Consider the following 18,792-nt stretch of genomic DNA (forward strand, 5'->3'; position numbering starts at 1 on the left):
AAAAATTGTCTCCTACTTTTTAATTGATTTAAACCGATTAAACACACTAATTATTATTAAATAGATTAAATATATTAAATAAAATAAACCCTAAAAAAACTATTTCTTTCACGTGTTAATTCAAATCCATGTTTTATGTATTAATTCAAATTCATGTTTCATTAACATGTCCAAGTACCATGCATTCTTATTAAACCCTTAATCTTAATTAATATTAAATTTTGACCTAAAAATTATAATATATAATAAAGTTTTCTCCATGTCTCCTTCATACTATTAAAACCACTAAATTTATGGTAAAATAAATAGACACAGAAAATACTTTCATCTCTGTAAACAAAATATCTATGCTTCACCAATCGTTAGTTGGTCCAGTGGTGATTGGCGCTGGACTTGGTAGGGAGAATCACGGTTCGATCCCCCGCAACTACGATCGGGAGGGGGATGGAACCACTTGATGCCAGAACTCGCCCCCGAACCGGACTAAACCGGTGCTATAAAGCAAAAAAAAAAATATCTATGCTTCATATCATTTCCATATCGGCTACATACACACGTTACGAATACAACTTGCGGTTTAAACAAAAAAGCCAGGTCATTTATTCATTTTATATTCTTCATGATTTAATTATTGATATCTTTTTATTTTAACTAATTTAAACCTTTTTATATAACATAATTAAAATTCAAATGTCGCTTCCACCAATAACTCAAAACGGGCTCCATCCAAATTAGGTTCTGGAAAATTTATCATCAAGAAAAATAATCTCTCAAAAGCATCGGTTAATCACCATAGTATTTTTTTTAAATGATTCACCCATTATATCAATGCAAGGTAGACATTACAATTAATGCACTTAATTAATTAATTGCCTATAATTTAATTGATAAATAATTTCTTCAATGTTTTATTAACTAAATTATTATGTGACCTAAATATTTTTTTGTATGCAGATGACTTTAATGATCAGTCTATAGTGCCACAGACAATTGGCGTCTCTCAACATAGTCATTTTGAACTCAATCAAATAGGTAATTTAACTAAATATCTAATGTCCTATTACTTATTGTTGTTCATGGTTTAATTTTTAATATAATATAATAATTAGTAAAATATGAAAAACTATCAGTTTCATAACAAATGATATGCAGGTTCATCAACTAATTTAGATGATGATTCTATTAATCATGTCAATAACTTACACAATGATTATTCTGATCATATAGTGATTAATACATATGGTATTGTATCATTGTCTAAATTATAAGTATTTGTACCTTTAATTTTGCATTACTTTCATGTCACTTTGTATGACATGGTCCTAAATGTTTTTCATAGAACAAATGTCTCAATACTGGGAAATTGGAGAACCAAATTCAGTTTGTAATTATTATGGTGCAATCATGTGATTTGAAGAAAGAGTACAAAAGCAATATAATGCAACAAATCCTAAATTTTCTATGTGTTGTTCTCAAGGAAGAATTGTGCTTCCTCATTACAAGAAAGCACCTCAACCATTGCACGATTTATTTCACAAACATGACACAAGAAGCAAGTTATTTATGGATAACATTAGATCATTCAATAGCATGTCTGCTTTCACATCTATGGGTGGTAAAATTCACGGTGAAATAAACAATGGCCATGCACTTCCAATGTTTGTCATGAATGGTGAGAACTATCATCAAATCGGAAGTCTCCTCCCCCTTCCTGGAACTCAACCTAAATTTGCTCAATTATACACTTACGACACTAAAAATGAGATAAAGAGCATAATGGAAGTGGTTGGGTATTTATTTCACTATCAAGTTTTACATTACAATGTACTTTTAATATATAAATAAATGTGCACAATTAAATTTCTTTCCATCTTTTTTTTAGAATGGAAGACAATGCTGCATCATTGAAAGCCGGAATAGTTAATGAAATAAAGGATGTTCTTGACAAATATAATCAATATTGCAAACATTATAGAATGACTCGTCAAAAAAATAAGTGAATGTAATGTACCAATATTGCGGTTGCGAATCTTAGGTAAGAAAGGTTATGACGACCGGAGGTACAATCTACCCACGACTTCAAAGGTAGCTACATTAATTGTAGGTGATTTTGATAGTGCTGAATTTGAGAGAGATATCATTGTTGAGACTCAATCTGGTTAGTTAAAACGTATTTCAATTTTGAGTTCAACTTACTTGCCATTGCAATATCCATTACTATTTCCTCGAGGAGAAGATGAATATTGGGAAGGAATCCAATACAATGATGTATCAGATGCACCAACAATAAAAAGAGGAATGGTAACTATCAAAGAGTGGTTTTCATATAGAATCCAACAAAGAGAAAATGACATGGCACCAACGTTGTTTGCTAAACGTTTATTTCTCGATAACACCACTATTGATGCAAGTGGATATCTGATATATAGAAGGAGAGATAATGGTAATTTCATTAAAAAGGGTGAGTCTTTTGCAGATAACAGGTTTGTCGTACCATATAATAGACATCTCCTACTAAAATACAATGCTCATATAAATGTTGAATGGTGCAATCAGTATCGATCTATTAAGTATCTTTTTAAGTATGTCAATAAAGGGCATGATCGTGTTACCGCAAGCTTCTATAATAGTGACAATGGAACCAAGGATTCGGAAATTTCTGATGAAATTTAAATGTATTATGACTGTAGATATTTGTCATCGTATGAAGCATCTTGGAGAATATTTAGTTTTGACATTAACTATAGAGAACCTTCTATTGAGCGACTACCTTTTCATTTAGAAAATCAACAATATATTGTTTACGATGATGTTGCTCCAATTAACCGGGTTATCAATAAGCCAAATATAGAAAATACCAAATTTTTGGCATGGATGGAAGCAAATAAAAAATACGAGGAAGGAAGAAATATTACATACAATCAATTTACTTTTATTTGGAAAGATTCAGAAAAACAATGGTCTCCCCGTAAAAAAGGTTTCACAATTGGTAGAGTTCATTTTGCACCACCTGGATCAGGTGAGAGATATTATTTGAGAATTTTGCTTAATTATGTCAAAGGTCCTCGAAGTTACTAGGAAATCAAGACAGTAAACAACGTGTTATATGATACATTTAAAGACGCATGTTTTTCTATGGGTTTAGTACATGATGATAAAGAATACATAGATGCCATTATAGAGTCCAGCAATTGGGGTACAGGTACTTTTTTGCGAAATTTTTTGCAACGCTTTTAATTTCAAAACAACTATCCAGACCAGAAGATGTTTGGCAGAAAACATGGCAGTATTTACGTGATGACATCTTGCATAGGCAAAGACTCATTCTTCAATTTCCAGGTATTTCTATATAGAATAACTACTATAATTTTTTCCACAAAACACTAAGTTAGTTCAAATACACTTTTTATCTAATCACCTTAATTTATATATTGTGTATGCTGCTAAATTTAATTAATTATTATGGTAGATTTGGAATTATCAGATGATGACATAAAAAGTTTAGTATTACAAGATCTCGAATCATTTTTGCATAGCAATAATAGAAGTTTAAGTGATTTTCCCACAATGCCTCAAGTAGATACATCTCTTACATCTGAAAGCCAAAATAGACTCATTTATAATGAGTTGAATTACGATAGACAATTTTTGGCTTTAGAACATGCTCAATTAATGTCAACTATGATTGTTGAACATAGGATAGTATATGACAAAATTATGGCACGAGTTGCAGAAAATAAACCAGGCATTTTTTTCCTATATGGGTATGGTGGCACTTGAAAAACTTACATTTGGAGGGCTATGTCAGCAGCATTAAGATCTATAGGAGATATTGTGTTAACGGTGGCATCGAGTGGAATTGTTGCTTTGCTTATTCTTGGAGGAAGAACAACCCATTCAAGGTTCTCTATACCGCTAGACATTGATGAGTATTCCACTTGCGGTATTGATCAAAATACCCACTTAGCACAATTTATAGAAAAAATAAAACTCATTAAATGGGATGAAGCACCAATGCTCCATAAGCATTACTTTGAAGCTGTTGATGGAACTTTCAGAGATGTTCTTCGCTTTTGTAATAATGAGAATTTAAATATTCCTTTTGGGGGAAAGGTTATTATTTTTGGAGGAGACTTCAGACAAATTCTACCAGTTATTCCTAAAGCAATAAGACAAGATATGGTTCATGCTACCATTAACTCCTCATATCTTTGGGATTATTGTGAAGTCCTGAAGTTGCATACAAATATGAGGCTACTTACTAAGATCCCTGATGTTGATGTTAGGCAAAGAAAATTGTTTTCAGAATGGGTGTTAGGGATTGGTGATGGAACACTTGGAGAACAAGGTGATGAGTATATCACACTTGTTAAAAGTTCGACTGATTCTATTTCATCTATTGTTCAGAGCATTTATCTGTCATTTTTGGATAACATGAATGATCCAAGTTTTTTTCAAGATAAAGCTATACTTGCCCCAAAAAATGATATTGTTGATAACATTAGTGACTACATGTTATCATTGATTCCGACTGAATTAAAAACATATATAAGTTTTGACAATCCATACTCGGCGAATCCAGATATAGATGTGCCTAATGATGTACACACACCTGAATTTTTAAACACGATTAGTGCATCTGGCCTTCAAAAACACGAGTTAAAACTCAAGGTTGGAGTACCTGTAATGTTATTGAGGAATATGTTAGAACATGAAATGTTCTGATCAATATTTCTAGTTTTGATGATATCAGAACTAATTATTCACGTTTTCCTTTTCAGGAAAAGTCAAAAGGAGTATGCACAAAATTATCATTCATAAGCTCTGACCCATAAGATCTGGATGGCCTCGTCAGAACATGGTCTGGAAGATATCAGAAGATGGTCTTAATAAGGAAATTTGAACATGGTCTTGAGGCATCAGAAGATGGCAATCAGAAGCAATGCTCTGAAGATCTGATGGTAGCACGCTTCAAAGAACTTCCATAGTCTGATGACTGAAGTTACATCTGCACCAATGCTGAAGACTCTGATATTCAAACGTCATTCTAATAGTCTGAGTCCAGAAGCTAGTACAAGATGAAAAGGTTATAATGTCAAATCTGTCTGACTGATAAAAGGAACATTAGAAGCTACAAAAGGCAAAGTCAGTAAAATCAGTTGAAGCATGGCTCGAGGTAGTTGACAAAAGAGTGAAACATTAAATACAACAGTGTACTATTCACGTAAAGCATTTAATGCTACCCAACAGTCATATTTCTCATTGCCTATATAAGAGAAGTTCTGATGTTGCAGCAGAAACCAACTCTCACGCTAAGTAACATTACGCTGCCAAAACGCTATCACACAAAAGAAGAAAAGAACTTCATCTTCAACCTCACAAACTTGTAATATTTTAGTGAGTATTAGAACTTAATCTTAAAAGAAAAATACTTGGTGATTATAGCTTATTAAGAAGCACTTCAATCTATTGTAATATTGTTTTCTTTTGTAAAAGGAAATTCCTAGAGTGATCAAGTTGTGATTAGTAGACTCTAGAAGACTTAGAAGTTGTCTAAGTGGAGTACCATTGTAATCAAGGCTGATTAGTGGATTAAATCCTCAGTTGAGGTAAATCACTCTGTAAGGGATGGAATGGAGTAGTTTGGTTAACAACGAACTAGGATAAAAATATCTGTGTGATTATATTTTATCTGTCATTTTAAGAAACAACCCTTATTCAATCCCCCCTTTCTAAGTGTTTTTCACTCCTTCAATTGGCATCATAGCGTCGGTTCTAGGCGCAAACACTTAACCGTGTTAGTGAAAAGATTCAGGAAGAAAAACATGATATGAAAAATTCTTCTACTCCAATTCTAACTGCTAATGAACAAAGCAACAATGGTAACTCGAGTTTTAATGGATTCAATAGACCACCAGTCTTTGATGGTGAGAACTTTGAATATTGGAAAGATAGACTTGAAAGTTACTTTCTTTGCCAAGATGGTGACTTATGGGATCTAATAATGGATGGTTACACACATCCAGTATCTGCTCAAGGAGTTAAGCTCACCAAACAGACTATGAGTGATGATCAAAAGAAAGAGTTCAAGAATCACCACAAATCAAGAACTATACTGTTAAATGCCATCTCACACGTTGATTATGAGAAGATCACAAACAGAGAAAATGCTCATGACATCTTTGAATCTCTGAAGATGACTCATGAAGGAAATGCTCAAGTCAAAGAGACAAAAGCTCTGGCTCTCATCCAGAAGTATGAAGCATTCAAGATGGAAGATGAAGAAAACATTGAAGCAATGTTCTCCAGATTCCAGACTCTGACTGCTGGATTGAGAGTGCTTGATAAAGGATACACAAAAGCTGATCATGTTAAAAAGATAATCAGAAGTATACCCAGAAGATGGGACCAATGGTTACAACATTTAAGATTGCAAAGAACTTAAATGAAGTATCTCTTGAGGAGCTTATAAGTGCTCTGAGGAGCCATGAGATTGAGCTTGATGCAAATGAGCCTCAAAAGAAAGGTAAGTCAATCACTTTAAAATCTAAAAATAAAAACCGTGCTAACGCTTTTTAGGCTGAAGAGGAAGGATCTGACGAGTCAGAGTCAGAAGAAGAAGATGAACTATCTCTCCTGTCCAGAAGGGTGAATCAACTCTGGAAGCGAAAGCAGAGAAGATTCAAGAACTTCAAGAGACCTGAAAAGGGAGAATCTTCTGATCCCAGAAGATCTGGCAAGAAGAAATTTGTATGCTATGAATGTAAAGATCCTGGACATTTCAAGAGTGAATGTCCTAAGCTTCAGAGGGAAAATCCCAGAAAGAAGTTTGAAAAGAAAAAAGGCATGATGGCTACATAGGATGAATCTGATTCATCTGATCAAGAGTCAGACTCTGAAGATGAGCAAGTCAACATAGAACTTATGGAAACAGTTGATGCTGAAGAAGATTCCACCTCTGATTCAGAATCTGAAGAGGTATTTTTTGAATTTACTAGAGAAGATTTAGTTTCCAGCTTATCAGAACTTCTGGAAGTCAAGAGTAAACTTAGTCTCAAATACAAAAAGCTCAAAGAGAGTTTTGTATCTGAAACTAAGAGATTTGAAATAGAAAAATCTGAGCTAAGAGAAAAAGTTTTAAAATTAACTCAAGATGTTGAATCTCTGGAAACATCTTCAAGTTTGGTAACATAAGATGTAAAAAGCATGAAAAGTAAATAAGGACAATAAAATAGGGTTTGAAAACGATTTGAGAAAACTGTGCCAAGATTAGTGTTTGTAACACCCTTTTAAACCCCGCGGTAATTAATAATTAAATCAGAGTAACATGCAAACAAGGGTGCCACAATTAAAATAAATCAATTATCATCTGTCAATGTCATGCATTCACTAAGGAACATTTCATTATAACTCATACACAAACATCTCATGCTTACACAGCGGAATAAATCATCAAACCAGTATCACATCATCAATGCTTTAATCCTCAAAATAAATTAAACAAAACAAAGTTATTATCATAAACTTAAGACACTGCGTTCCCCAGTGTTACATCTATCATAGCATGACACCCAATGCTAACTGACACATTGACTCATGAGCTAATCCTCACTGAGTCGAAGCCGTTATCCTCAATCTGAAAAATATAGTGTAAGGGTGAGTCTCATTCTCAATTAACAAATATTATTGCATTATAAATAACAACACATCAATAGTTATATTATTCACCCAATCCATCTATATTCAAATAATCCATCATCACACAAAACACACAACACCAATCCTAACAATGAAGTACATTCAGTCATGTTATCAAATTCATGCATATGAATGCAACTTCCTCTATGCATGTGGTACCAAACATCATCAATGGGAATAACCCACTGACTGATCTAACATCGTTCAGATACGGCCCTGCCAGCACAAATTCCACACAATGGGAATCATGCCCTTCACTGAATCCTTTCATCATTAGGATTCATCCCTCATCAAATGACTATGAATGAATGCAACATACACAAAATACTTATATCATCATCATCATCATCATTAAGTATGTTCATATGTATCAGCATCATTCATCACAAATCAATCATCATCACCATCATTACAGAACATACATGTATTACACTAATCATCATCATCAAAAGTAAGAATATACATGTATTCACATCTTCCAAAACAAGTCAATCATCATTGTATAATTCTCAACAATCATCACATAATCATGTTTTCAAACACATCTTATATTGTCACATCTCATCATATATGTCAACAATATATCATCCATCAAACGAACAAAATATTCATATCATACTCATATCATCACATGAAATATCTCATGAGCTCCATTACACAATCAAACCAATCATCATACGAATCATGTTTAAAAACATAGCATGTATTGTCATATCTCATCATATATATGTACAATACATCATTCATCAAGCAATAAATTCATAATTCAAAATTAATTGAAAGCTACACCTCATTTTATCATTTAAACTCATAGGTTATCTCATGAGGTTCATCATACTCGAAACGGCACTAAAGACGGAGCTACAGATCAAAATTTACACAAAACATAATTTTAACACACAGCAGCCATACGAGTATGGCACCTCCCATACGAGTATCACCCAAACTCATACGCATATCAGCCATCCCATACGCGTATCAACAGAACTAATTTTACACTGAAATTTCCCATACGGGTATCAACACACCCATACGCATATGGCCTCATCCCATACGCGTATGACTCAATTCCATATGCAAAACACCAGTATTTCTCCAAAAATCTGCAATTTCGCACTAGTTCGTTTTCCACTCGTTTTCACTCATAACAGGCTATGATTTTAAGTCTAAAACACCATCTTTTCACACATTAACATATGGTATTCATCCAATTTCATCAATCAATTATCTTATGTCATTTTTACACATTAAACCTTACTTTTTATCCAATTATTGGAAACCCATAACTCAGATTCAGTGTTCATGGAAGAACGCAACAACACAACAATTGATACAATACATACAACACAAACATCAATTAACATACGATTCTATATAGAATTCAGAGGTATTCATCAATTATTCAACTTCTATTAAAATTATCCCAAAACCTAACTCTGACATATGATCAAATTGACCCAAACAATATCCCTAATCATGCCCCATTATTCATAACACGATAAGAGATGGTAATTGGAAGAGTCCCCCCTACCTTAGCCAAATTCTTGATCTTTGGTCTCTTCCTCTTTGTTACTCTTTCACGTTCTTCGTGTTCCAACTTCTCAGTTCTTTCACGTTCTATCCTTTTTTCCCAATTTCCTCTATTTTATGAAAACATAAAATAATTAGTAATGAGCTTACTCACTCAGCACCCCCATACTACTAATCTCACCATCCGGCCCAATGGCCCTTAATCCATAATTCTTCAATAATTCAACAAAATACCAAATAATTCTAAATAATAATTTAATTTCCTATTAAATTAAAATTAGAAAATATGGGGTGTTACAGTGTTCATTAGTTTGCTTCATATATACTCCAATGATCATGTATATGAACCTCTTAATGATTAATATAACCACATATCCTCTTGATACCGTTTATCTCTAAAGATTTATCATGAATATTATCATATCAACCGTCAGATGATCTCTCATGCCGACAATCGACATGATAATCTTTAAAAACTCCATACAAGTGATTATCAACTCACAAATCTATCTCTAGAGTTTGTTTATTGATAGATGAATATCTTTTAGATCTAGGTTTGAAACATATCTCTTAATAGTGATCCAAAACAACAAATAGAACATGAATAACAAGATATTCACCATATATTAATCATTAACCAAGTTCATACACAAAAGATCAAAAGAAATACATATTTACAAACTAACTACCTCTAATCTTGACACAAGATGAAACTTAGCTCTCCATAGCCATGGAAGCTTCACCAACAAGTAACATAACAAGATTTGGTAGCATCAAACTCAAAGAAAGATGAAGAAAGATGCTTGGAAATCTTGAAAATACACTTGAAAATAGTTTTTCTCTTCTCTTCTCCTTTGCCCTAACTTTCTTACAAAGTATCTTGTGATAAAAAGTTGGTAAGACCCTCCAAAATATCATGTTAAAGTGCCTAAACACAAGTGACAAAAAAGTAGGTCCGCTAAGCGGATAACTCAAAATATATGTTTTATCTTCAGCATCCGCTTAGCGGATCCCTCCCGCTAAGCGAACTCAAATTTGGATTTCGCCTCTGCCAAGCCTCGCTTCAAGCGAGGTGATGAAACATTGGAGCATAAGCGCTCTTGTGGTCCGCTTAGCGGACCTTCTAATACAAATCTTCTTCTTTTAGTCTTCAAACCTCCTTCCAAGCTCATTCCATCAAAGACTTTCATTCCAAGCTTGCCAAAATAGTCAATACCTATATAAAAGGTAAATAAAATTCATAAAACTTAACTTATGTACAATCTAAACAAAATGTTATTTATTTACATAAGATTACACTAAAAGGAATCAAAACTTGGTGAAAGAGTTAAGAAATACCACAAGATCTATGAACAAAATATGTACAAATAGGATTCTAACAACGGACTAATGTACATGTTCCAAAATTTATTACAATTAAACTATAACTAAATAAGGTCTCATAAAATATTTGTAACGGTAAAATTGTGCTTAAATAAGACCGCTATTTGTTTTGTTTATGGTTAAACTACTATTAATGATAAAAATGGATGATATATACACAGGACCTCCCAAAACTTGAGACAACTCTTCAATTAACAATGATGATATTTTAACTCATTTTCAAAAAATGGATAATAGACGGATTTTATTATAAATGTATTGCATTAAATTATATCATTTCTTATTTTCAGTCTATTTAGTTCATCGCTAGAACAATAAGAATATTTGGATCCGCCCCTGATTTCTATTGAATATTTCGAAAAGTTCAATAAAAATTCATACTGTCATATCAAATTTTTAGAAATATCTAGTAGAAGAAAAAACTAAGACGGTCAATCGGATTTTTTGAAATATCAAAATTTTTGATGTCATCTAATGATTCAATAAATACTTAATCGTTTTAATAAATTCGGTGCTTTTACACTATCGGATTTTTTAAACATTTTGCAAAAAACTAAGGACACAATGATGATTTTCAAAAAATATACCTATAAAGTTTGAAATTAATTTATAATGATTCACTGTGTCATTAGATTACATCAAAAATTACATTATATGAAAGTTCATTTTGACGTTTATCTTTGGATATCTTGATGGTATAGTAAATTGTTATAGATAAATCTCAAACTTTATAGGTATGATATTATGTTTTAATCAAACGGTTGATTTTTAAAAAAATCGAAATGAAGTTATAGAGCGAGTGTATATCATATGAGAATGACTTTTTTATATGAGAATGCGAGAATGAATCTAAACCATTAGATTTTAAAATAAATGGTGGAGATTATGTGTGAATATTTTTTAATCTCTTTTCAATCTTTTATTTTAATGATGGAGGAGAGAGAGAAAATTATTCACACATAATCTCCACCATTTATTTTAAAATCTAATGGTTCAGATTCATTCTCACATTCTCATATAAAAAAGGCATTCTCATATGAATTTTAAGATATAAATGCAACCAAAATTTTTGAGTATACCTGTGAATTTTTCAAATCAAACAGAATTTTTTCTTTATACTATCGAATTTTTCACTTAACAAGAAACTTTTATATTATGCAAAAATTGTGGGATGTCAGATTTAGTTTTACTCAAAGTGCCAAGTACACTGATAGGACATCCGAATGATATAACTAATATAAGCAAACAATATAAAGATACAGACACATGTGTCTTTTAAGGTATTATTACTATATTTAATATATAGTACTTAATGAGTATATAAACATCAATATATGTTATATATATATATATATATATATATATATATATATATATATATATATATATATATATATATATATATATATGGGAGCGTATCCGGTGAGAACTGATATCTTATATGAGAAATGAGAACTATTAATATCAATCGTTAGATTTAATTAACGCTTGAGATTGTAATAAATAAAATAAGTTGGAATGCACATGATTATTTCTAAATAAGTATAACACTCATTTAATATTAGATATTATTTTTTTAATAGGCTTGATATTGTTGATTATCTTAAATCTTAAATCAAAATAAAAAGCATTTTATTTTTCCTTTTTAGTTCCCTTATTTTAAGATTTTATTTCAAGAATTATTTCTATAAAACCTACCTATAATTGCAATCAATTTTTCAAGAATTATAATCGCAATCAATTTTTAAATATAATCAAAATAATAAAATTTAATATAACCAACCCTGTAAGCCTTACCTCATCTCCGCCCTCTTCTATCTATAAATTGCATTTTTCATTAAATATAATAATCAAAATAATAGAAACTTATATAATAGTAGTAATTTAATATAGATAGTTTTGATTAATATATTAGTTGTTATTTTTTAATATAAACATTACATATGTTTAAATATTAATTATAAATAAATACTTTTATAAAAAAATATAATTTATAAAATACATATAAAAAGTATATACAAATATCTTTAAAAAAACCTATTATTATTAATATTAAAACAAAAATATTTTTTTTATAATTAATGCAATTCTATTTGTCGTATCCAAAAAATAATTAATATATTTTTTTCTTCTTTTTATTAAATTATATAATGATATTTATAAATAAATATTTATATTAGTTTCTATTCTTTAAAAAATATATAATATATATAACTATTTAAATTAGTAAAAAATTATTAGTAAATTGTATAATGATATAATATAATATAATTATGATTTTATATTAAAAATTAAATATTATAAATATGGTTTTATAATAATAAGGAAAAAATATGAATTATTTGTTTGGATACAACAACATATAATTATATTAATCATGAAAAAAAATTGTTTTAAGATTAAAAATAACATGGTTTTTTTTGGAATATTTTTTAATAGGTATTTTAAAATAATTATATTAGTTATAAAAAATCTATTTATAATTTATATTTAAAAATGTATTATCATTATACTAAAAAGTAATAATATATTAATTAAAATGTCGATGTTATTATGTATTAGAAAAATAATTGCCACGATTATAAATTTATTTTTTGGGACACTAATAGAACAAAGGACGTATAAAAAAATTGGTTTCAATTATAGGGTAGGTCTTATAGAATTTTTTTTTGAAAAACATCTTAAAATAAGGGATAAAAAAAGGAAAAATAAAATATTTTTTATTTTCGTTTAAGATAATCAACAATATCTAATATTAAATGAGTGTTATACTTATTTAGAAATAATCATGTACATTCCAACTTGTTTTATTTATTACAATCTCAAGCGTCAATTAAATCTAACGATTGATATTAATAGTTCTCATTTCTCATATAAGATATCAGTTCTCACCTGATACACTCCCTCTATATATATATATATATATATATATATATATATATATATATATATATATATATATATATATATATATATATATATATATATATATATATATATATATATATATATATATATATATATATAATATCCCTCCTCTCATTATATATAATGAATTATAATTCACATATATTGATTTTTATATATAAAGATATATATAATTGTCATATATTGATCTTTATATATGAAAATTCACATATATCGATCTTTATATATAAAATATATAATTAAAATATATAATTAAAATATATAAATATATATAATTCACATATATCGATCTTTATATATATATATATATATATATATATATATATATATATATATATATATATATATATATATATATATATATATAGGGGACGACTCAAGTGAGAACACTTGGTTATTATGAGAAATGAGAACAATGAATCACGACCATTAGATTTGATTTTAATGGACTGGATTGATTTCTCTTTCTGTGTTGATATATATATATATATATATATATATATATATATATATATATATATAATGAAAAAATATAGTAGTTAAATTAGCTTATAAATATATTGTTTCTGAGTAACATTTTGCACAACACCGTGTTCTCAATAAAACACAAACAACAATAATAGTGAAGATGAGAGACATAAGTAGTTAATGGTGTTTGTACAGATCGCATTTGGAGCGATGGCTATAATATACAAGCTAGCAATAAATGATGGAATGAGCATGAGAGTAGCCGCAGCACATCGCCTCATTTTTGCAACTGCTTTCACTAGAAATTGAACAAGAGAAATGAACACAACTAAGCTTGAATAATTTGGCCTTTTTTGCAGGAGGAATAGGGAAGAAATTACTTGAGTGTGATTTTTAAGACATTTCTATGTGGATTGTTTGGGTATGTGACATATTATACAAGTGATCTCTTCAATTATTTATATTATCAATGCCTAACTTTACACTGATATGAAATATTTTAGGGGAAGTTTGTATCTAAATCTTTATCTCGAGGGCCTGGCTTTGACGTCAGCAACATTTATGTTGGTCGTTGTTAACCTAATTCCATCCATTACCTTCATCATGGCTGTATGTTTTGGGTAACCACCTTATCTTATTCTTTTAATTTTTATAATTCACTATTATTTGGTTATTACTAGATTTTTCAAGCAACAATGACATAGTTTTCATACACCACAAATATGTCTTGCAAAATAAATTTTTTAAAATAAAATACATTAACATATTTAACTTTTTGGTTTTCATAGAATGGATAAATTCAATTTGAAGGTTGTGGAAGGAAAGGCGAAAGTGATAGGAACAATAATGGGATTTATTGGTGCAATGTTGATAATATTTTTTAAAGGTGTAGAAATTCATATTTTGTCTTCCAATATCAACCTTTTACATCCACATCACAACCAAAATGAGCAAACGACATCTCACCATACTAACCTTCGTAAAAAAGTGTTGGGTATTTCATGTGCAATAGCAAGTAGTTGCTCTTATTCTTTGTGGTATATTATTCAGGTTAGTTTATTCATTCACTCGTTAATGTACACACAAGCAGTTGTCTTTATGCATCAATGGTTTTATGTGATTGTTGTTACCATTCTCTTTTACATGTCACAAGCTAAGTTGAATGAGGAATACTCAAGTCCTCGCTCAAGTGCAGCTTTAATATCCACAATGGGAGCCATTCAAGCAACTATTATTGCTCTCATAGCTGAAAAAGATTGGAGCCAATGGAAGCTAGAGAACAACCTCAGGATTCTCACTGTTGTTTTTTCGGTATGCTAATAGTAATGTAGTATTACCTCTCTGGTCCTATTTGTAAGAAAATTTTAATTTATATACATTGGATAACTAATATATTTGGACGTATTTAGAGGACGTATCATATGAGAATGTCTTTTTTATGTGAGAACATGAGAATGAATCTGAACCATGGCTCATATTCATTCTCATGTTCTCAAATAAAAATGACATTCTCATATGATACGTCCCCTATATATATAATACATTAGTTATTCAATGAATACGGAAAGTAAATTTTTGTTTATAAATAGGACCAGAGGGAGTAAATATTTAGTAAAAGGAAGTTTTTAAATGTGAGTGACTATTTATGCAGGGAATTGTGGCGTCTAGATTAGTTGTTATCGCTATGGCCTGGTGCATAAAGAAGAGGGGCCCTGTATTTACGTCTCTTTTCAGTCCTTTTCAACTCTTACTTGTAGTTATAGCTTCTTATTTGATATTGGACGAGAAATTATATTTGGGAAGGTATATTATAAATCTCAGTTCACCTAATAAACTTCTATCAATTCATGTTTTCTAGTTTGTTTTTCAACCATCAGTATATTTACAATTAATATTATGGAAATTAATTTCATAGCATGCTTGGAGCAGTGGTGATTATTTGCGGTCTCTATGCGGTACTTTGGGGTCAAAGCAAAGAAATGAAAAAGAAAATGGAGATATTAGAAATTACAAGAATGTCTGAAAATGATGAGCATGTTGTTATTTCCATGTCTGATTCCCATGATAGAGTCATCCAAAGCTCCTAGAGTTCAGCCATTACTAATTAATGATTATTTATATCAAAGACAATATTTACTTGTTGTGATATCAACACATTTAAATTGTGATTTAAATTGTATGAGGATATCGTGTTTATACATAGATGAAGGTTAAGATATTGAACTATATTTATTGATGTATCATGGTGAACTAATAAATTATCTATTATTATAAGTTAAGCAAGTTTTTTTAATTTAAAGTAAAAGATCCATATATTACTTTAACTACTTTACACTTTTTATATAAACACTCAACCGAAATATATAATTATTTATTAGCCCAAAAACTATTTTATTTCTATGTTGTAAATATCTCTTTAATAAAAAATAATAAATTATTAATAATTAAAACTAGAAGTAAAAATATACTACTCTTTATAGATTTATTTCACATAGAGTGTCAATATGGGCTACCCGACCCATGTGGACCTCGGGCTTTTTAGAGCCGGGCCCAAAATATTCATATTTAAATGGGCTCTTATTATTTTACTACCCAGGCCTAGCTCTACTTGGGCCGCGGGCTACCCGGACCCAGGCCCTAAACGGGCCCATTTAAATAAAATTCTTCTTTCTTTTATATTAGGTTAACAATTAAAATATAATACCTAATACGGACCCATATATTTATATATATATATATATATATGAAAAACGAAAAATCGAGTTTTTTTTTCAGAAAAACAAAAAATCAAGTTTTTTTTCTTCTGAAAAACGAAAAATCGATTTTTTTTTTGGAAAAACACAAAATCGATTTTTTTTCGGAAGAACGAAAAAAGTATTTTAGAATATTTAAATTATTTTTTTATGAAATTAAAAAAAATATATTAAATTTTTTTTGGATGGATTGGTTTGGTCCATCCATATCCATCTAATTCATCCATTTTGCCACCCTTAGAATCGAGTACCTTGAAATCTATAACCAGAGATAAGTTTGATAACCATGGAGATGCAAGCTCGAAACAATTTGTTAGGTTAGTATATTTGATTGAATTAGTAATTGCATGCCTCTCAACACTGAGTTCTTAATATTCATTAGACATACATGACATTGTAACCATACAACATATACAAATGTAGTCTAGTAGTTTTAATTCAGTGCATAGTTGGAATCGCGGGGAGTTTTAAGAATAGTGTTGGCACCATGTTCTTGTTTGAAGCTTTTGTAAAAAACGGTGGCATATCATGATTCAGTCTAACTTACCGTGAGTCCATACACATACACACTTAATATGATATCATCTTATTCTTTGATGTGTTTACACAGACCTGCTACTGGTTCAGATGGTGTTGCATCTTCTAATAGCTTTCTAGCCGATACAGAAACTGAAGCGTAGTAAAATAAGGACCATGATTTACATTACTATATCATGGCTATTTCTAAGGAGGAATAGCTTTAGCTCTGTCACATTGAATTATGTATTTTCCTTGGTTTGTTCTGGAAGAAGAAGTGGACTTTTGTTGGACAAGTAGTCCGGGAATTTGTGGAAGCGGTTTAGTTGCAGCAACTTGATTCTGGTAAAGGAGTCGGATTATAGCAGCCGGTTGCTAAAGGTCGAGTTGGGTTTGTATGTTCAATGCTCTTTTAAATTCGACGACAACTGCAGATTAGTTGTCGGTTGGTCGGACTTTAGAAGTGGTTGAGCTGCTTATAATCGAACAAGACAGAGTGTGTGGTTGTTGGTGAGGAGGAGCAAATCTTTGTTTGCACAAAATTTGCGCATTTTCTCGACCAAACCTCAGGATCCGAGGTTGTTATGTTTCTATGTTTTTTTTAATGGTTTGTTCTTGTTCTTGTTGGAATGTTTTAAATTTCAATTTCAATTTCAAATGAATATTTTTATATTTATTCACTGTAACAATATCTATACAAAAAATCTTCTCTACATATAGTACTTATTCCATGTCACCGATTCAGAAGCACAAATCCTCCCGTGGTAATGGGAGAAGATCCCAGGAGTTGACATACATCTCAGTCCCTGTCAAATCCCATTTGACCTGTAAATAAAAAAAATAAAGAAACGATGTAAAAAATCATAATGAAATTTAACTTTATTTATTCATCCTATCATAGTAAAATGTAAAAATCATAATGAAATTTCAGTTTATTTATTTCACTTTCAGGGCATGTTTGTTTGGAGTGAAATAGAGAAGAGAGAAGTTGATGAGAGAGAACTTGCTGAAAAATACTAAATTTCCCTTGCTTTGTTTGAAAATAAGGAGAGAGATGAATATAATGTGGGCCCATACACTTTTCATTTCTTCTCTGAGAAAAAAGAAAGAAGAAAGTGTTACTTACTGTATTACCCTTGTCATCTTGTTCACTTTCACGTTTTTTTTTATTTAAATTTTAACTGTTCTACTTCACAATTTTATAGAATTATATGGCAACATCACTTTCCATTTCTTATTTTGAACTTTGAAGGACAATTTAATAAACTTTCACGTTTTTTATTTTACAATTCTAAACTTCAGTTTTCTGTTTTTTTTTTTTATGAAATTTGTATTTTATTCTACAATTCTACTTTTAAAAATAAGACTTAATTACAACTTTGGTCTCTCTATTTTCTTTTCTTTTTTGAGTTTTAGTCTCTTCATTATAAAAATCAGTATTTTAGTCCCTTTTTAAAGTTTTCTTTTGGATTTTAGTCCGTTTACCATTTGAGTCTAATTTTTAATGACATGGCAC

At 30.1% G+C, this 18,792-nt stretch overlaps 2 pseudogenes; both read left to right on the top strand.

The window, feature by feature from the left end:
- Window positions 1–828: 828 nt before the first annotated feature.
- On the top strand, window positions 829–4,725 carry LOC131659905 (uncharacterized; annotated as a pseudogene).
- A 9,462-nt stretch (window positions 4,726–14,187) lies between these two features.
- Window positions 14,188–16,094, top strand: LOC131659907 (WAT1-related protein At1g68170-like; annotated as a pseudogene).
- Window positions 16,095–18,792: the final 2,698 nt, after the last annotated feature.

The sequence above is a fragment of the Vicia villosa genome, linkage group LG3, assembly GCF_029867415.1.
Source record: "Vicia villosa cultivar HV-30 ecotype Madison, WI linkage group LG3, Vvil1.0, whole genome shotgun sequence".
Classification (NCBI taxonomy): domain Eukaryota; kingdom Viridiplantae; phylum Streptophyta; class Magnoliopsida; order Fabales; family Fabaceae; genus Vicia; species Vicia villosa.